General features: G+C 41.7%; 2 long non-coding RNA genes across 3 annotated transcripts in view; one reads left to right on the top strand and one right to left on the bottom strand.

Annotated features, from left to right (window-relative positions):
• Positions 1-21,726, top strand: part of LOC308670312 — a 123,938-nt gene that overhangs the window by 21,961 nt on the left and 80,251 nt on the right. The window lies entirely within an intron of this gene.
• The window catches only part of LOC308670313, a 605,733-nt gene that overhangs the window by 531,306 nt on the left and 52,701 nt on the right, over positions 1-21,726 (bottom strand). The window lies entirely within an intron of this gene.

Below are 21,726 nucleotides of genomic sequence, written 5' to 3'. Positions count from 1 at the left end.
TGAGTACCAAAAACAATTAGTACCAAACAAATTTTTCCCATAAGGAATAATGCAGTGAGTCACGAGGCAGCCGACACCGACATGTTCTATCTTGTGAATTGAGTACCAAACAAACGATGAGTACTGGGTCAAAATTTTCGCGCCGGAATGTGTTGAGTGCCAAATTTGATGAGTTTCAAAGCAGTTGAGTACGAAGGTACCACTGCATTTTTGCCTTATGGAAAGGCTGAAGGGCCAATGTTATCTTTACCCAATGCATTCACTCTCTTGAGGACAAAGACAACCGAACAGCATTCTTTTTAAACCTCTTCTACCAAAGTCAGAACTCCAAAATGAAGACAAATGTGTGTTTTCTTCTGAACTACTTAGATTTGCCAGAAGGGAATTCTGCCAAAACCGTTGTTGCTATTACACAATACTGCAGGAGTCACAAGAGAGAAAGCTGCTAATAATAAGGGTAGACGGGAATTGGGCTGGGGTTAAACCCTGTTGCCAATCCTGATTTTATAAAGACCAGAACACCAGCTGAAGCTCCATAAGATGCTTTTTCTTGCTCTAGTGTCATTGCTTTGTGTTCAGGGATAACTAGCTGGAATTTTTCTCCTGTCAAGTCAAACGCCGGAGGGTGTCAGCATTTTATGTAAGATTCAGATCAAATTTGGTATTTTGGGAATTGCCATCTGTGCTCTTTTTATGTAAGGAAGGTTTGCTGCCAAGATTTGTGTACAATCTTGTTAGGATTCAGCCGTGATGGTGGGGGGATTGTTTGAAAAATAATGATATGGCTATGTGATTGCAATATCTTAAGTGAATTGCTAGTGCGGCAGTGCCAAGTTTGCTATTGTTTGTATCCGTCTTCTCTTGTAGCACCTTCACCATTGCTCCTAATTTTTTTTTGGAGAATCTCAGAAAGCCATAGAAAAAGAGCTGAGCTGGGTTTATACTGTAATGCAGGTAGTCCTCGACATACAGCACTTTGTTTAGTGACTGTTCAAAGTTACAACAGCACTGAAAAAAGAGACTGATGACCTTTTTTCACACTTATCACAGTTGGGGCATCCCCATGGTCATGCGATCAAAATTCAGATGCTTGGCAATTTATATTTATGATGGTTGCAGGTCCCAGGGTCATGTGATCACCTTTTGCAACCTTCTAACAAGCAAAGCCAGACTCAATTAATATCCGTGTTACAACCTTAACAGCCGCAGTGATTCACTTAACAACTGTGGCAAGAAAGGTTGTAAAATGGGGCATGGCTCACCTAACAATTGTCTCACTAAGCAACAGAAATTCTGGACTCAATTGTGCTCATAAATCGAGCCCTACCTGTATAGCAAAAGCAAAAACCTAAAAAAAGAATATACTGGCAATTTGTACCTTATCTTGTTGCCCGTTGAAGGATCACAGACTCTTTATTTGCTCTTACCTCAATGTTATGAACTTCTTCAGAGGCTCTTACCTGCATGCCCTGAGTTTCAGAGATGAGGTGAAAGATCTTTTCATGGCTGTACTTGCTTGGAATATCTATATAAGGATTTAAGACAAGCCATGCTGGATTAGAGATAGGCTTGATTTAAGATAGATGGGGAACTCATCAAATTTGCAGACGACACCAAGCTGGCAGGAATAGCCAATACTCCAGAAGATAGGCTTAAGATACAGAAGGATCTGGACAGACTCGAACACTGGGCACTATCTAACAAAATGAAATTCAATGGTGAAAAAAGTAAGGTTCTACATTTAGGCAGGAAAAATCAAATGCATAGGTATAGTATAGGTGGTACCTTGCTCAATAGTAGTAACTGTGAGAGGGATCTCGGAGTCCTAGTAGACAATCCCTTAAATGTGAGCCAGCCGTGTGCTGCAGCTTCCAAAAAGGCCAACACAGTGCTAGGCTGCATCAACAGAGGGACAGAATCAAGATCAGGTGAAGTGTTAATACCACTTTACAAGGCCTTGGTAAGGCCACACTTGGAATACGGCATCCAGGTTTGGTCACCACGATGTAAAAAAAGATGTTGAGACTCTGGAAAGAGTGCAGAGATGAGCAACAAAGATGATTGGGGGACTGGAGGCTAAAACATATAGGGAACGGTTGCTGAAATTGGGTATGTGTAGTTTAATGAAGAGAAGGGTGAGGGGTGACATGATAGCAGTGTTCCGATATCTCAGGGGCTGCCCCAAAGAAGAGGGAGCCAAGCTATTCTCCAAAGCACCTGAAAGCAGGACAAGAATCCTAACGGATGGAAACTCATCAAGGAGAGAAGCAACCTAGAACTAAGGAGAAACTTCCTGACTGTTAGAACAATTAACCAGTGGAACAACCTGCCTCCAGAAGCTGTGAATGTTCCAACACTGGAAGTTTTTAAGAAGAGACTGGACAGCCATTTGCCTGAAATGGTATAAGGTTTCCTGCCTGAGCAGGGGGTTGGACTAGATGACCTCCAAGGTCCCTTCCAACTTTATGATGATGATGATGATGATTAATGTGAGCTTTGCCTCACCTCTGGCTCTCTATGTATGGAGATATATCCTGAACCTATTGTCAAAAGTTAGCAATGGTTTGAAGTTAAAAAATTAGCTAGTCCTTTTAACTTCAAACCATTCCTAACTTCACCGTTCATGAATTTGTCCCTCTTTTGACTAATTAAAGTTAATTATTATGGCTATACGTTTAGCCATCTGGCATCTTCCGTGCTATGTTTTAAGTGCCAGCTTCAGATACTTTATTTTGTTTGAAAAGGGAGCCTTGTTGGTAGATTATTTTGACTTTGTTCTTTGAGAATTGTTATGAGAGTATAATTAGTCCTCTTGTACATTGATGCTTTCATTATTTTTGTTCTACTCTTTCTTGATTTTTTTAAAAATCTGGTAAACTAAATTCTGTTCATTATTGCATGTCACCTGAGGGAGGGGAAACTAATCAAATTTAAATAGTTGAATAGATCATTAAAAGCAAAATAAATACAATTTTATGACTCTTGTTTCTAAGCCCCTTCTATATGCATTGTCTTGCATCCAGAGAAAGGTCTATAATTCTCTCACAGTTGTTTGAGAATTAGCTGACAGAATTCAGTGGTTCTTACTTTTGAGTGGAATTACATTGTGCTTGGATCCATTTCAGTTAATGCAGCACCATTTTTAATCCCACTCTTCCTTGCAAGAATAAAATAATGTGAAACTATAAGCACTGGAAGCAGAATAAATTATGGAGAACATGCAAATGTAAATCTACATTTATAGAATGTCTTGCCAGGGAAATTGGCAAAGAAACATCCTTACTTACCTTCCATTGACTGGTGAAAAACCACTTAGTTTTCTCACCATTTGGCTGTTTGCCATGTTATTGCTCATAAACGTTTATTTAATGCAGTTTTCTATGGATTTTTTAAATGCACTGTTTTATTTGGGGGAAGGAAGGGTTTTTTAAGAGGTATGGAAGCACTGATTTATTTCTCTTGTGTAGAAACTTGGCTGATACCTCAATGCAACATAAAAACATTGAATAATTATTCTGATGTGCAGGCAGGCCAGGCCATCCAAGTTTATAGAGGATGCTATGCAAATACGTTTGTGCAATTAGTTGTTCTTGTTCTACACTACACTACACTTCAACTGATGTCAGTTTTCCATTTGAGCTGAGTTTCTGGCACATGGTGAAAAGCTGTAAAAAGAGAGATAGTATTAAAAAAAAATCAAATGGCACAGTGTGGTAAAAGCTCATATTCACTCTGCCCTTTAATTGGCACCTCTGGTTTAACTGTAAGTGATTAGTTGCTAAATTATTTATAAGCAAGTTTCTGACTTAGATTAAAAAAAATTTTATATAAAAAAACAATGCTGGGCCCCTTTAAGAAGGAAGAAAATATGTGTTTCAATGTGTCATATATATAATTTATGCTCTTTGGTTTATGTAGCAGCAAGTGAGTGGGTGGTTAGGGGAAACATATCTTTGTAGGAAGGGAGCTGTTAAATCATTCGGCTGGTTTAATGATTCAGCCTCTTGGCGACTTGTTGAAAGTGTTCTGTGCGCTCGTTTCAACTTACAAGAAATCAATACCATATGCATGAGTAAACCATCTTGACACAAGAGGATGTTTAAGATATAGTTCTGTGTACTTTCCTTCTTGAACAGAAGCAGGCCTAACTTTCTGGAAAAGGAAACACATGTCATCACAGCTGCCTTACTCGCTCTTTTCTTCTGTTGTATTCAGACTGAGAGCCAGGGTGGCCTATTGAATAGAGCAGGATTGAGACATGAACCCTCCAGATGTAGCTGGACTACACAGTTCCAGAGTAACCTCAGCTCTGGTCAAGGATGAGGGATGTTGAATCTCAGCAACATCTGGAACTTTGCCCGTTTCTCCCACCCTCTCTTCTTCCTAGAAAAAGAGCTTTGGATTAAAGGGGATTTACGGTAGTTCTCAAGAGTTGTTGAGAAAATACCGATATTTTCTGGATGTGTAACTTCAAATGGCTGGCTAGGACCTAATCTGTTGAATTGCTGTTGTGACCAGGCAGAGGTAGAAAGAGTCACCTTTCTATGGAAGATTCCTGGTGGAGTCCTTAGGTTCACCATTTTTAAAAAAGTTAGTGGGTGATGAGAAAGAGGATTTTCTGCCAGAAAAACCGGCGAAGCCAGCAGCTAGTTAGCACTGACTCAACTTCTGCATGTTAGCTAGGACTTCCAGTCCGTATTTGAAGGAGCAGCAAGGTGCATCAAGTGACACAAATAATACTATAGATAGTATTCAATCATTAGTCGTAACATAAACGTTGCTCTCCCAGGCAATTATCTATTCAGATTTTTTCCCCTATACAGGTAGTCCTCACTTGCTGACCACAACTGGTCCCGTAACTCCATCACTAAGTGGTGAAATGTCATATGACTGCACTGACTTCAATGTCAGTTTGATTGTTAAACAAATCATTGGAGGTTGTTAAGTGAGACATCATGTGATGATGAACTCTTGACTTCCCGTTGGCTTCCCCACTGACTTTTATTTTTGGTTAACTCTTCCATATCTATGAACAAGTTTCAGTTCTTGAAAAATCTTCATAATGAAACTAAATCCAAATTGGCCTGTATTTACAGCCATTTGCAGTGTCTTGTAGTCATGTGATTACAATGTATGACATTTTTGCTGAAAACCGGCGTTTACTTCTAGTTTCTGGCAAAAACTACCCATAATGAACAATCAATTCATTTAATGACTGTGCCATTCACTTAATGACTGCCACACCATGACTTTTTTTTACAACCATCTCAATTTACAACCATAATTACCAGGCTCAATAATGGTCATACGTGAAAGACTATCTGTATAGGAGGCTATCATTGGAACATAAAAACTGCTGGGTTGGATCAGTGACTGATCTAGTCTACCATTCTTTGAGCATGTGCTAATTATTCATCAGTAAAATATCTACCTTGCAACCATAAGTTAAATATCTACCTTACATGGCAAACAATAGCTAGGTGTGACTTGTTACGTCCTCCCTTGGATTTGAAATCAAAGCATTGGGATATCTAAATCTCCCAGGATGCTAGTTTTTGAGTCAAGCTTCATTCCTGGTAAACTTAACAGACCTGCCTTTATAATAAAATGCCCTTGGGCTGCCTTCTGGGATGTCTTTATTATTTCCAAATTTGGCATACAGCCTTGGATTTCCTGGTGGTCTCCTAGCGAATTACTAACCAGTGCTGCTTAGCCTTATGAGATTAATTGAGGGTGACCCAACATAGATAAAGGAATGGTTCCATTTTGTAGATGTGGGTTTATATCTAGAGGGCTAAACAGGAATTGATTCTTCCTGTCGTGGTTTGCATGACATGTTGGACTACGTTAAGAAAATCTAATCAAATCAAGCCCTGATAAGATGGCTGTCCCATAACCTGGACCATAATTCAGATTGAGATAACATGCTCAGCCAACTATAGCGTGATGTATGGGGCTTGTGTGGACATAGTCTCTATCATACAGTAGCCAAGTGTGCGTCTGTGGAAACTCACATTGAAATGGCTAAAAAGGTAAAGGTAAAGGTTCCCCCGCACATGCGTGCTAGTCGTTTCCAACTCTAGGGGCCGGTGCTCATCTCCGTTTCAAAGTCGAAGAGCCAGCGCTTGTCCGAGGACGTCTCCGTGGTCATGTGGCCGGCATGACTAGATGCCAAAGGCGCACGGAATGCTGTTACCTTCCCACCGTAGTGGTCCCTATTTTTCTACTTGCATTTTTACGTGCTTTCAAACTGCTAGGTTGGCAGAAGCTGGGACGAGTAACAGGCGCTCACTCTGTTACGCGGCACTCGGGATTCGACCTGCCAAACTGCCGACCTTCTGATCGACAAGCTCAGCGTCCTAACCCACGGAGCCACCGCGTCCCTTTGAAATGGCTAGAAGAACATTATTTTCATGTTCCTCAACTCCTGGTATTCAGACACATTATTAGAAAAGGGTTCCTCACATTCAGGAGCGGTTTGGCAGTAGAACAAAAGACTCAAGAGAGTTGGGTCTCCATTTCATTCAATATGTTCCAGAAACTTCTAGACAGTATTGCATCAGAAATGCCTACACTGAGCAGGAGTTTGGACTCCATAGATTCAAGGGCCTTTCCCAGAGAATCTATGATTCCAGGAGGTAATGTCCGAATTGTGTTACAACTTTTCCTCCTGAAATCAAGTTTCATTTGTCTCTGAATATGTAAACCGAAATGAGCAAAGGTCTTTTCTTTTTGGGCCAAGACCGTTTGGACTACTGTAACGCTCTCTACATGGGGCTGCCCTTGAAGACCACTCGGAGGCTTCAACTGGTGCAGAATGCGGCCGTGCGAGTTGTAATGGGGGTCTCCCGATACTCCCATGTAACACCTCTACTCCGCGAGCTGCATTGGCTTCCGGTTGCCCTCCGGGTGAAATTCAAGGTGCTGGTTATCACCTATAAAGCCCTACATGGCCTGGGTCCGGGGTATTTGAGGGAACACCTGCTGCCGGCATCAAATGCCCTTCGCCCAGTGCGCTCCCACAGGGAGGGTCTGCTCAGGGTCCCACCGGTAAGAGATTGCCGGCGGGTGACACCCAGGGATAGGGCCTTCTCAGTGGGGGCGCCTGCCCTCTGGAACCAGCTGCCAGTGGAGCTGAGGACTGCCCCCGACCTCCGATCATTCCGCCGGGGCCTGAAGACCTGGCTCTTTGAGCTCTCGGGCCCAGGCTGAGGAGAAATTTATTTTAATTGGGGTTTTTTAATTGTACAGGGTTGGTTTAATCTTTTTTAATTGGTTTTTTAACTTTTGTATGGTTGATTTTTAACTCCCTGTAAACCGCCCTGAGTCCTCAGGGAAAGGGCGGTATATAAATGCAATAAAATAAAATAAAATAAAATAAAATAAATAATGGACTTAAATTACAGAAAAGCAGATTTTGATTGAATGTTAGGAGGTGACTGAATGTTAGGAGAGGTAGAGGACAGGAAGGCCTGGAGGAACGTTGTCCATGGGGTTGCGATGGGTTGGACACGACTTTGCAGCTAACAACAAGCCACTCCTGTGCTGGAATCATTCAAGCAGAGGCTGAATAGCCATCTGTTCAGACATGCTTTCATTTGAATAGAGCAGGCATGTCAAACTGCTGACCGGTGGGCCGGATGCGTCATGCGGAAACCGCACCCACCCCATTGCCGGCAATGGGGAAAAAGTCGCAATACATCGCGCGGCGTCATGTGACGAGTTTGACACGCCTGGAATACAGCCTGTACTTTGTGACTCAGTGAAGCATTTGTATGTGTTGCCTACAGAAAGCAATAACCATCTGTCTACAGGTCGTCCTCATTTAGCAACTGCCTCTTTTAGTGACTATTCATCATTATGACGGATCAGTAAAACCATGAAAAGCTGAGATAATATTTTAAGTCTGGTTAAGTACTTAGTGACTGTGAGTTGGCTTAGCCTAGTGGTTCATTCACAATCCAAGCTTAGTGACCTCTTTGCTTAACGACCAAGTTGCTGGTCATAATTGTGGGTTGCTAAATGTTGACTACCTGTAATAGTCAATAATAGTAGTATCTCCAACAAGTTCGTTGCTGTCCAAATTGGTGGATAGGTGATGACATTTTTATGATAGCAAATTCCACAGCTGAATTATGTATATCTGACTTAAGTTACATTCTCTTCAGCTTCCCTTAATAGCCACAGCTTGTGAACATTCCAACACTTTTTCTTCAGGATACTGAAAACAGAATCCTAGTAGATCAATTAAGTAGGTCTTGTTCTCCACCTCTTTTTTGCTTTCTACCTGCACTTCATAATGCCTGGTGCTCTTCTTATCCCCCACCCCCACCCCCAATCATTTCTGGCTCAAAGGCTGCTTTGGCAAGATATTAGAATAATAATGGATTGTTTTGGAAAATGTTTCTGCTGTGTCATGGTACATTCCGAGAAGGCAACAGTGATTTATATTTCACCATAAAAAAATAAGGATGCTTCAATTGCTCTCAGTGATGGATTTTCTTTTTCTTTTGATTAAGAGAACATGTACTTGTTTTGACTAGGATTTTGTTTGGGGTGGGGTTTTTAAAAAATCATTATCAAGGACTAGTAAATGAATATGACTCAGTATTCTTCCTGACAGTTAGAACAATTAACTGGTGGAACAACAACCTGCCTCCAGAAGCTGTGAATGCTCCAACACTGGAAGTTTTTAAGAAGAGATTGGACAGCCATTTGTCTGAAATGGTATAGGGTTTCCTGCCTGAGCAGGGGGTTGGACTAGATGACCTCCAAGTTCCCTTCCAACTACTACTACTACTACTACTACTACTACTACTACTTCTTCTTCTTCTTCTTCTTCTTCTTCTTCTTCTTCTTCTTCTTCTTCTTCTTCTTCTTCTTCTTCTTCTTATTATTATTATTATTATTATTATTATCATTCTCTTTAAAGCTTATCATTTCTCAGTATGAAAGATATCTGATAGAAACCATTGTTGTGTTTTCTTTTCCAAGTTGCTGCTCAGGCAGACTTTTTTCGGTCCGTATTTCTGGGCTAGGTCTTATCCTACGGTACCATGCAGCCTGTGATCCGAGTTGCTCGACCCAAGTCTTCTTATACAGCAAAAGTGAAATTGATCTGTTAAATCTCAGTGTTGTCCGGTCTTCTTCCACAAATTACTGTTCAAGTGCCCTCCTACTCCCTCTTGATTTGAAAGTAGCTTACCATTTCTATTTCCAGCAGAGGCTTTTTATATGACCAAGAACTGTACTTTACTCAGAGATTCTATCCAAGTTGATCTAGCGTGTAGAATAGCCTGCTGTGAATGTCAGCGTTAGTGGTTTACACCCTCACAATCTTTGTTGGTAACAGTAGTAAAGGTTTCCTTAAATTAATTTGTACTTATGGATGCGGTTAGCCAATATGGAAGCGGTTAGCCATTCCTTTCTTTAAAGTTTTTTTTAAAAAACTTTCCAGGCTATAGTACTGTACAGCTCTGGTATTTCCTGGTGACCTATCCAAATATTAAACCAAGTTCATCTCCGCATACTTTTTCAGCCAGCCACCTGGATAATAGCATTAGTATTGAGCTGAAAAACCTTGACCCTACACTCTCAATACCTGCTCTTCATTTATGAGAGTTAACTTTTCTGCCCTAGGTAAAGCAATTCATACTTTTTTTTTAAATGTGGAAGGGAGGGTTTTTGTGTGCCAAGAAACACAAATAGATCAGGAGATTTAAAAACAAAAAGGCCAACATTGCTTTTATGTACTTACTCTTGTTGGTGTCTTTTTGGATACAAGAATCTTTCCTAGTCCTTCTGTTGCGAAATCACTTGGCATAAGAAACAAAGTAAGATTATTTTACACAAAGGGACATAGCCTGTTTTGCCTTTTCTGATCAGTATCAAATGGGTTCTTGACCCCATCTAGGGACTGCATTTTCTGTTCCCATAAAAAATATTTTCTTATTCACTTGATTTATGCAGGAAATGGGTTCATATAGATATCAGTTAGCACCAACTAATGACATACGTAGTGACAGATTTTATTTTCCTGGGCTCCAAGATCACTGCAGATGGCGACTATAGCCAAGAAATTAAAAGACGCTTGCTCCTGGGGAGGAAAGCCATGGCAAATCTAGACAGCACACTAAAAAGTAGAGACATCACCCTGCCAACAAAAGTGCGTATAGTCAAGGCTATGGTCTTCCCAGTTGCAACGTATGACAGTGAAAGTTGGACCATAAGAAAGGCTGAGCGCCAAAGAATTGAGGCCTTTGAACTGTGGTGCTGGAGAAGACTCCTGCGAGTCCCTCGGACTGCAAGGTGATCAAACCGGTCAGTCCTAGAGGAGATCAACCCTGACTGCTCTTTAGAAGGCCAGATCCTGAAGCTAAAACTCAAATACTTTGGCCACCTAATGAGAAGGAAGGACTCACTGGAGAAGAGCCTCATGCTGGGAAAGGTGGAGGGCAAGAGAAGAAGGGGACGCAGAGAATGAGGTGGCTGGACGGAGTCACTGAAGCAGTAGGCGTGAGCTTAAATGGACTCTAGAAGATGGTAGAGGACAGGAAGGCCTGGAGGAACGTTGTCCATAGGGTCGCGATGGGTCGGACACGACTTCGCAGCTAACAACAACAACAATGACATAGAATGCAACTGTTTGGGATTAATAGCTCAATGGTTATGTTTTATGGCAGTTTCACTGTCATAACTCTAATCAAACTTAGCATTGTGCTGAAAGGAATATACTAATGTGTAAGATAAATTGAGTCAGGAAACTCATGCGGCACAGCATTAATTTTCTTGTTATACCTAATACATGTTTCTGCATTCAGCACGAAGCTATTCTGCTAATCAGGCACCAGTTAATTTGTGGCAGAGAAATTGATTTGCCATTATTTCTTGGAAACAAACAAGCAAACAAAGCCTGCATCTCCTCAGAATGTAGTATGAAAACAAGAGTCTGTTTTCACCTGCATATTTAATTGTTCAGATGTTTTTTGCAAATTTCTGCATATTTGTTTTTGTTCTGCTTTTGGTAAGATGTCTGGCTTCCAGATCAAGAGAGCAATAAAGCTCCCACTGGTGGCCTTGGTTACTTAAGAGATAATGGAGGGTAGAATATTTGGTTGTGTATGCCAACACTTTTAGTAAGAAAAGCAATGTGGTGGCCTTGAAATTGTGCTGTGGAATATGAGAAAGTACATCTTGTGATTGTACAATAATGAGGTATAAACCCCATTATCTCATTGTGTCGGTTGGTTCCATGTTCTCCCAACCACATTTCAAAGTTACAGGATCTGTTTTCTCCTACTGTATATAGTAAAGTGAGAAGACCAGCCAAAGTTTCATTATTCCTGACCCAATGTCAAAACAGAATGAGATAAAAACTGAAGGTAATAAAGCCCTTAGGTTCCCCCCCCCTGCAAAGTGCATTTAAAAGAGAGGGACAGAAATGATAATAATTTCAACATATATACAAATCATTGACACACTCTGATTTCCTTTCTTTGTAGCAGTTTTTCTGTGCATGATCAAAGACGCTTTTACCATTAGGAATTTTTCATCTGAAAGTCCTTTATTCAAAGCAAACGCTATTTTGCTGTTTTTAGTGGAAGCCACTCCCTCCCATTGCTTGTAGCTCCATACAGTCAGAAGCAGTTCTGGATAGTTTTTAATCCATGCAATATTCCGGGAGAAAAAGGTACAGCCAGGCAAACGGAAGATCAATGTATGTATGTATGTATGTATGTATGTATGTATGTATGTATGTATGTGTGTACTTATTTATCAGTCGGTCATATTTATTAACTGCACCTCCGAGAGGGGCTATAGGTGGTGAGCTCCTATTTCCTACCTTTTGGCTGGCGAACCATAAGCAACCACTCATTACAGAGTCAAATAATTTAAACAAAATCTCACCTTTCCTGTAATTTGAATCTATTATTTTGTGTCTTGCACTTGGTGAGGAATAGAGAACAGAACTGACCTGTGTAAGAACTTGTCTGGTAATTGAGTTGCTATTATATCTGTTCCTTAGTCTTTTCTTCTCAGGGCTAAATATTCTATTTCCTGCAGTCATTATTCATAGGGCAGTTTCTAATCCCTTGATCAACCTTGGCCTTCTCTGAACCTGTTCCAGTTTTTTCTGAATAATTCCAAAGGCACGCACCCGGAACTGAGACATAGTATTTCACCTAAAATCGGGTTTAAATAAAGTCAGACCATCTGAAGAGTATGGGGTGAACTTGACCCGTGTTGTTGTTTTTTAGATAAAAAGGTTATTACCGGTATATTTGTGCTGTAAAGAACATTTGTGTTTTGAAGACACTTATATAGGGTGATTTAAGTGGGATGGTCTAGTCCAGGGGTAGGCAACCTTGGCTCTTTTATGACTCGTGGACTTCAGCTCCACGAGTCATAAAAGAGCCAAGGTTGCCTACCCCTGCTCTAGTCAGAGGTTGCATGCTTAAAGGGAGAATTACTTTATTTGTGAAGTATTCCTTTGTTCACTCCTTTACATAATGAAGAAGGGCCTTCAGTCTAATGATCTGGCTGCTCAAAATGCATTCTTGTCAAAGGTTTTTCCTCCATCTCCTCACATCTCCTGATACTGATGAGAGAGAAGGCATTTTTGGTTGCAGTAATTTTCACATGGGATGCCCTCTTTGGGAGGGTTCACTTAGCACCATAATGGAAGTCGTTGAGATTCCAAATCTTTAATGCACTTGGGCACTTGGCCAAGAGAGTTTTGTAACTACAGGTGGTCCTTGACTTACAACCATTCACTTAGTGAGCGCTCAAAGTTACAGTGGTGTTATGTACTGGGCTTTTGGTACCACCCCACGTGCATTGCTGGAGAGCTAACGGCTCTCCAGCAACCCAGACAGGATGTCTCCGGTCCTGCAATTGGTCATCCTTGGGTGGCAAGCACGGGTTCAATCTGATTGGTTGCTACCATAGGGTTTGGCTGTATATTGTGGCGGGGTGCGCCCCAAGTCCTAGTACAGTTCCAGCTTGAATAAAAGAATGAGTTTCTCTGTACTCAGCTGTGTGTCTTCATTCCTGCTCACCAGAGCCCACGACTTAAGAAGTGGCATTGGAAAATGTGACTTGTGGTGGTTTTCCACACTGAACGACTGTCGCAGCGTCTCCAGGGTCACATGATCAAAATTCAGATTTTTGGCAACCGGCATGTACTTATGATGGCTGCAGTGTCTTGGGGTGACACTGACCCTCCCCTCTCTCCCCTCTCCTCCTTCTCTCTTCCTCCCCTCCCACTCCCTCTCCCTGTCCCCTCCCCTCCCCTCTCCTCTCCTCTCCATACCAAGTCAGCATTTATCCAGATTAAATCCTGGAGAGTAGATGTGTGCTTGGCATCAAAGAACAGGACCTTTAGGTGAAAGGATTCACCTTAATGCTGCCACCTAGACTTCCTTGCTCAGACTATAACCTGAAACAAAATGAGGCCAACCAATAGCTTATTCTTCTTTCCTTGAAACAACCACTTGGCAGCCTCCAATCATATCTTCCCTTGGCAGTTGCTTACCTCAGGGCTTTACCCCGGGGCTAGGCTCCATTCCTCATAGCATTCCATCTCCTTGATATTTCATCAAAGGCAAAAGAACCATCTCCTCCCTAGTTGCATCAAAACTCCCTCCCGGCGTGTAACATAAAAGCGAACAGATTGGCCCACAAAAGAGGTTCTTCGGTTTCACATTGCTTTGGAGTCACCTCTTCAATCTAGCTACCTGAGGGCAGTGTTCTTTTTAAACTTGGGGAAATAGATGACTGAATCTCTGCAGTTATCTCCTGGCCTGCAAAGAGAGCTGGCAGGGCAGTGGTTAGCTTCCCAGCTCCTCTCCAGATGGTTGCTGGTGAATGGAGAAAGAACATTAAATTCTGTGCTGTGTTTGTACTTGTCCAGCGCGCATGGAAGAAACAAATTGTTCCATTGCACTGGCTAAGATCTGTTGTTGCTTTGCCGCTACAGTAAGAACATAAAACATTTTATCCCTGATATTTTAATTCACCGTGCAAAATCATAAGAGGAACCATGAAAATAACTGCTCCCATAGAGAGGCTGCTGCAGGCTCTTCATTCAGACGTTGCCACCTTATCTGGCTGGCTTGTACTCAGGAATGATCCCCCAATATAGGCCAAACCCCAACTCTGCTTGCCTTTAGAAAAATCTGTCAAGACCAGGCTCCCCCCCGCCCCCCAGGCATTTGTATGGAATCCCACTTTTGTTTGCCTAACTAACTTGTAGTCCTCGATATACAGCCACCAATAAAGGAGAATATTTGTAGCTCAGGGTTGAAGTGAAGGACCCCCTCAGTTATGACCACAAATGAGCCTCAAATTTCTGTTGCTAAGCAAGACAGTTGTTAAGTGAGTTTTGCCCCATTTTATGATCTCTCTTGCCACAGTTATTAAATGAATCACTGCAGTTGTTAAGGTTGTAACATGGTTGTTAAGTGGTTGTTAAATGAAACTGGCTTTCCTATCACTTTGCTTGTCGGAAGACGACACCCCCCCGGACACGGCAACCATCATAAATATGAACCAGTTGCCAAGCATCTGAATGTTGATCATGTGACTGTGGGGAAGCTGCAGAGGTCGTAAGTTTGAAAAATGGTCATCAGTCATTTTTTCAGTCCTGCTGTAACTTTGAATGGTCATTAAACAAATAATTGTAAGTCAAAGACTTTATATTGGTTTGTTCTTTTTAAACTTCGCATAGTTATCTTTCTGGTTTGTGCGTTTCTATTATATACCACCCAAAGTCACAAATGGCATGGGCCCGGATTATCTAAGGGAACACCTGCTGCCAGCGTCAATTTCCCATCGTCCTGTGCGCTCCCACAGGGAGGGCCTCCTCAGGGTACCGCCGGTGAAGGATTGCCGACGGGCGATCCCCAGGGGGAGGGCCTTCTCTGTGGGCGCGCCTGCCCTATGGAATCAACTGCCAACGGAACTCCGGACTGCCCCCGTCCTTCGTTCATTTCGCCGGGACCTAAAAACCTGGCTCTTTGAGCTATCTGGTCTGGGCTGAGGGGTTTAATGTTTTTCAATTGTGATTTAATTTTTGCGGCTAGACTTAATTTAATTTTATTTTAATTTTATATTGGATTGTTTTTCAATTTTGCCTTGTAAACCGCCCTGAGTCCTTTGGGAATAGGGCGGTATATAAACCGAATAAATAAATAAATAAATAAATACATACATACTGTGGTACCTTGGTACTCACCGTTAATTAGTTCTGGGGAGGTGCAATGAGTACTAAAAACAATGAGTACCAAACAGATTTTTCCCATAAGGAATAATGTAGTGCAGGGGTAGGCAACCTCGGCTCTTTTATGACTCATGGACTTCAACTCCCAGAATTCCTGAGTCAGCATAGCTGACTCAGGAATTCTGGGAGTTGAAGTCCATGAGTCATAAAAGAGCCGAGGTTGCCTACCAGTGATGTAGTGAGTCACAAAGCAGCTGACTCCAACAAGTTCTAGCTTGTATGTTGAATACCAAACAAACAATGAGTACCCGGACAACGTTTTTGTGTGAAAATGCGTTGAGTACCAAAGTCAATGAGTTTCAAAGCAGGTACTATTGCAAATGGGAAATCCATGCTATTTATGTATATGCTTTTGGTTCAAGTGTATGGTTGGAAAAATTGACAACCAGCCAGTTTTCTTCCTCATAATAACTGTGAGATAGGCTGGCTTGAGAGAGAGGACTAAGCACATTTAGTTTGCTTTCATGATTAAATTGAGATTTGAACCCTGTGGTCCTAGTTATAGTTCAAGCCATCTTTTCTGGCTTGGCTGCTTTAAAAGCTGCAACTCAAATTCCCAGCCTTTTGGGGGAAAGCTATTATGCAATGCTACTTGTGAGTCAGGAGGCTAATACGGATGCTCAATTCTTTGTCTATGTTCAGTTAAAAAATGTGTGATGGAAAGCATACTTATTTTCTGGAAATACAGATATGGAAGCATGCAGTTAATTTGGCAGTTGTGGACTTGCTTGTCTTGCGGAGAAACAGTTTCCAAGGAAACGAGTCCTTGATGGAATTGCAGTGTTCATCTTGTTTCCAGCTACTTTATTTGTCATTAATCAGGAACTATGACTTTACCAAGAAGACCTCTCTTGTGTGCTTTGGTGGCAGTTTGCACATAAATTCATTACCTTTCTGTGCTTTTTCCTCCTCCGCAATGCTGCCTGAGTAAATTCAGTGTTGGTGTTGAAATGTTAAAACAGCATCCAAAAGGGAACAACTTAATTTGAAATTTCTTCAGTTCTTTTATCCTGAAAGGAATTGATCAATTCTTGTATCTTAAAAAGATATTTAAATATATCCTGGATATTTTCCAAGAAAGCATTGTATCTCTGGAGACCATTTGCGTGCTGAAGTGCAAATGACTGAGGTCAACTAATGTTTGTATCTCTTTTCATATTTCAGGAAACCATCTGTGTCAGATTTCAATAGTTTTCTGCTGAACCCAAATATAAGCTGTCTCCTGCATCTACAAAACCTTTATAGTCTTGCATGTATGGATAAATTACTAGTTCAATGGATATTTGCTTGGTATTCAGATATTCCCAATTAGCTGAATTTTAATCCAAATCCAACGTTTGAGGGCCAGTTTCTGTAGCGATTATGATATGGATTACATTTTTCTTTACGATGAAGGTGTTGCTGATACTTTTCTTTTCCATGAGAATGGATTACAAGTAATCCCCTTAGCTAATTGAAAGGAACACTCTACTGGATATCATCTGGCCATAAAGATACTTTTCTACCTTGATGTAATAGATTCCTGTAATTGAGCATTAATGGCTATTAAGAAGATGGTACTCATACCAGATCACTGACTAACTCAAATGGAGACAGGAAATGGGATTGAGGCCTCTCCATGCCACTTTTTCCTACAAAACCAAAGGAACAAAAATACATTTCAGAGAAGCAGGAAGCAAACACTGACTCAGGTTACAAGTATGTTGTGGGGCTAAACTCAGTGCTTAGCCAATTGTGAGTTCTCCTTGAGGCCTAAAGTTGAGATTGTTACACAGATACGCAAACTTCACATTTGGATGGGAATCATCCTGGTAAGGTGGATGACCTCGGGACTCATGGCAGGTTCAGTGAGTACCAAGCAAGTTTTTCCCCACGAGGAATAATGTAGTGCAGACATGTCAAACACAAGGCCCGGGGGCCAGATCTGGCCCGCGAAGTGGTTTCATGCGGCCCGCGAAGCCATCCTGGAAACAGTGAGGGAACGGCCCCCACTGCCTTGGCCCTGGCCCAGAGACCCTCCTCCTGCCAGAGACCCTCAGATCTGTCCCACTCCTGCCCAGGCCCCCATAGGCACCCTTGATGTGAACAATGTAGAGCTGGCCACGCCCACCCAGTAGGCCATATGCACTCTAGCCATGCCCACCTAGTAGGCCACACCCACCCTGGCCATACCCACCCGGCCCCCTGAGGGCAACTGCAATGCTGATGCGGCCCTCAGTGAAATTGAGTTTGACACCCCTGATGTAGTGAGTCACAAGGCAGCCGACACTGACAAGTGCGTTGTTCTAGCTCATGTGTTGAGTACCAAACAAATGATGAGTATAGGGACAAAAGTTTCATGTCAAAATGGTTTGAGTACCAAATTCGACGAGTTTCAGTACCAAGGTACTCCCTGTATACAAAATGAGCAGAATCTTGAAGTCAATCTTTTTCTCAGACCCATGCCTCCCTGTTTCCAGAATGAAACCAGTCTTCAGAGATGAGAAGGGTAGACCCAAGCCTTCTTGTTAGCTTTCTACACAACACCAAGTGAGCTCCTTGAGATGTTCTTGAGAGCTCAGCGGTTCTCGGAGTGATACATTAGCAACTGTTTTAGATTCAGGTCAACCTAGCAGCACAGTCAGCTTTGAAGCCCGGCATCCTTTCCTTCCCCTTGATAATGTAGTTTCTGTCTGGCATTTCTTTCCAATAAAACTATGCTCCATTCACATTGGATATTTGCAGTGGCTAATAACCATCAGCCTTCCTCGATGATCTCCTTGAGAGTTTCCAGGAACTCCTTGATTGCATCCCTGGGTTTGTAGATGAAACTGGGAAGTTAAAAGTATCTCAGAATAAGGCAGTCCACTTCTATATTTCCACATGAAGAAAGTTACACAAATGGATTGGTTTTGGAGTCGCAAAGGAACTCTAGAAAGAAATCAGACGCTGAGTTACCAAAGTCTAAAATCTAAAATGATCTCACCGCCTCACTTTCGTTAGTTATAACCTGTGTGTATCTCAGTATCATGCTTCATACACAGTTTGGGAATTGTGGATGAAGGATGATGAGTCACAATTTACAGGCTGAGCTTGTGCGAAATGGCTTCAGTCATTGCAGTTGCTAGATGCTCAAATGGCAGACCATTCCCTATTTGATTCAGAACTCGTTGTTTGACTGCGCTGGGTTTTAAGGTAAATAATTTACATTTTTATATATGTATACCACTGCCCTGTTTCATTTTATTTTAGGATTCTAAAGAAACCAAAAATGTACACTTATTTTTACAAGGAATGCTTACCGACGCTTTGAACAAAAATTATGGCATGATTATTCTATGCAAAGGGAGGCTGGAGGAGGTCAGTTATGAAAAAAATCTCTTTTTTTAAATGTTTCATGAATTGCATTGTGTTCCAAGTGTATTTGTACTCTGTACTAAAAATATTATCGCTGTCATGTTCACGTTGTATGCAAATTATATAATCCTGATTTAATGTGCATTCCTCTTTTAGCATATATTTCTGAGGATAAGATTACTGGGTTCAGTCAAGAGAATCCTAGCTAGAGTATACACATCATTGCAGTCTGACCAGTTTCTATATGGCAGCCTCTCCACTTGTCTTACATAGTACACCTCCATGAATTTTTTGATCTTCCATTTCATGGTAATTCACATGGCCAAATCTGCTTTTGCAAAGGAATTGGTGCTTTCTAACTTAGACGTACCATCCTTCTGGTTCATGAGGCATACCCTACATTTTACCAGAAATTCAGTAACTTGCCAACTTTAACCAAGAGCCACATACAATAAGGTGGGCTCTAGGAGTGAAGTCAATTTACTTCTTTCCTATGACATACAGTATTCAATAGAATACAGGTAGTCCTTGATTTATGTCTGTAGTTAAGCCCAGAATTATGGTCATAAGTCATGCTGGTCATTAACCAGGTTATGTGACTACGATTTTATGATCTTTTTTTAGGGGTGGTCATTGAGCGAATGTACCAATTGTAAAATGAATGCCCCGGTCATTAAGTGAACCCGTTGTTCACAATGGCTGTTATTTGTTGGAAACTGAACTAGATGCTGATTAATACCAAAAACCATTGTAAATGTCGATCATGTGACCACTGGACGCTGTAAATGGCTGTAAATGTGGGCCACTTCTGAGCACCCAAAATACAATCACTTAATGTTTGTCTCTGTGTGTGTGTGTGTGTGTATGGCTGTTGGAACTTCAAATCTGGGTTGTAAGTACCGTACTTTTATTGGAGTCTGTTATAACTCTGAATGGTTGTTAAGAGAAGACTATCCGTATTTGTTGCATTTACTATTTGAGCTGCTAATAAGATAAGATAACCTTTATTAAAAAGGGACGCGGTGGCTCAGTGGGTTAGGAAGCTGAGCTTGTCGATCAGAAGGTCGGCAGTTTGGCGGGTTGAATCCCGAGTGCCGCGTAACAGAGTGAGCGCCTGTTACTCGTCCCAGCTTCTGCCAACCTAGCAGTTCAAAAGCACGTAAAAATGCAAGTAGAAAAATAGGGACCACTCCGGTGGGAAGGTAACAGCGTTCCGTGCGCCTTTGGCGTCTAGTCATGCCGGCCACATGACCATGGAGACGTCCTCGGACAAGCGCTGGCTCTTCGGCTTTGAAACGGAGATGAGCACCGGCCCCTAGAGTCGGAAACGACTAGCACGCATATGCAGGGGAACCTTTACCTTAACCTAACCTTTATTGTCATTTTTTTTTACTGTGAGCACATTGGCCCACATTAAAAATGAAATTCTGTTGCCTGCTGTCAAAAGAAAGTATATATCTACCAATACACATACATAACACACATATACACATGCTGCACACAGACAGACACAGACACACAGACACAGACACGCACACACATACATATATGTGTGTGTGTGTGTGTGTGTGTGTATGTATGACAGGGCGCTCTTGATTGTCTCTGTAGAAAGTGGTCAGGACAGGGGAAGGAAGATGTGCTTTTCTCATGCGACACAGAAAATGCAGGTGCTGCTGTGCCCGCTTCACCAGTATAGCATCCAGGGAAAAGACAATTGGAGTTGTGGCAGATAGTTTGCTAGATGAGATCAATCCAGCTTGCAATTGTGTAACTAAAGAAAATTTCATGTACTAAGAGCTACAGGTGGTCCTCGATATATGACCACTATTGAGCCCCAAATGTCTGTTGTTAGGTGAGACATTTGTTAAGTGAGTTTTGCCCCATTTTACAACCTACAGTTGTTAAGTGAATCACGGCAGTTGATAAATTAGTAACCTGGCTTCCCCATTGACTTTCCTTGTCAGATGGTTGCAAAAGGGGATCACGTGACCCTGGGACAGAGCAACTGTCTTTAAGTATGAACCAGTTGCCAAGCATCTGAATTTTGATCAGATGATCATGGGGGGATGCTGTGAAAAATGGTCATAAGTCACTTTTTTCAGTGCCACTGTATGAACGGTTGTGAGTCAAGGACTACCTGTATTTAGAAAGCAGTTGAAAGTAAAATGGCAGGGCTACAAAGCCAAAAATAAATTGCCTGGTACACGTGGAGTGTGTCACGTACATGAAATATTATGTACAGTTCTGGTTTCTGCACTTCAAAGAAAATGAAAAAAAAATATCTAAAAAAGGACAGTGAAAATATAAATAGGTTGGACAGATGTCTGTCTCTTTGTAGAATAATTTTGGTCATTTTAGCTTGGAAGAAATGTTAAGTGGGAGAGGTGTGCAGAATTATTCCTGGTCACACCAGATGGCAGCACGTTAGTGGATCTTGAGCAAGTGATAAACAGGGTGAGACTTAGAACTTGAATGTGTAACCAGCTCAAACTCCTGGGTTTGTACATGAAACTGGGAAGTAAAAGTATCTCAGAATAAGGCAGTCCACGTCTATATTTCCATATGAAGCAAGTTGTATGAAAACAGTATGAGGTCTGAATTTGGGGCTTTCCCACTCACACCTCAAATCTCTTTTTTTTCATAGTCAGATTCTCTGAGCCTATGCAACACGTATCATTTTCACTTTCATCACCACCACTGTTCAACTTTGGGATTGTAATGGAGGCAGTTTGGTGTTTCTGAGCCCTTCTTGAGTTGGAGATTTCATATTGCAGTTAATTCAGGAAAGTTCATGTAAATTTTAACTCTGCTACGGCCAATTGGAAAACAGTAGGAGGACTGGTTGATGGAGCATTCTTTTTGAAACTGAAACTTAAAATGGCACCTTTTCCTGGGATCCTTGTTGAACAAGTTGTTTCACCTTGCTCAGTGCCAGAGCTGTTACAGGAATGGGGCAGAGATGTATGTAAATGGGCCAACCAAAATAGCACCAGAAAAGGTGAGAACACAGCTTGAAATGCAAAGCAGGGCCCCCAGGGAGAGACTAGGGAATTTGGCTTTGCTCAGTAGTGCCTTAAAGCCATGTATTAGCATTTCATCCCTATAATCCG

Source organism: Vipera berus (assembly GCF_964194415.1).
Source record: "Vipera berus genome assembly, chromosome: 6".
Lineage (NCBI taxonomy): Eukaryota > Metazoa > Chordata > Lepidosauria > Squamata > Viperidae > Vipera > Vipera berus.
This window is presented reverse-complemented; position numbering and strand designations above follow the sequence as displayed.